Source organism: Molothrus ater, chromosome 25 (genome assembly GCF_012460135.2).
Source record: "Molothrus ater isolate BHLD 08-10-18 breed brown headed cowbird chromosome 25, BPBGC_Mater_1.1, whole genome shotgun sequence".
NCBI lineage: Eukaryota > Metazoa > Chordata > Aves > Passeriformes > Icteridae > Molothrus > Molothrus ater.
This window is the reverse complement of record NC_050502.2, coordinates 1,342,297-1,342,563: the sequence shown is the minus strand read 5'-3', so window position 1 is coordinate 1,342,563 and position 267 is coordinate 1,342,297.

The following is a 267-nucleotide window of genomic DNA, read 5'->3' as shown; positions in this document are numbered from 1 at the left end:
CCGATCCCCCGGCTGTCCCCTCCTGTGAGGAGTTGTGCAGAGCCAGAAGAGCCCCCTGAGCCTCCTTCTCTCCAGGCTGAGGCCCCTTTTCTCCAGGCTGAGCCCCTTTCCAGCTCCCTCACCGCCCCCAGTGCTCCGTTCCCCCCGCGCCCCTCAGGGTCCTGCGGGTCCCGCGGGGGCCGCTGGGGGGCGCTGTGGGGCCCGCTCCGGGCTCGTTGCTCGGCAACCGCCCGGCACCCAGGGGCGGGGCGCTGTGCGCGCAGCGCG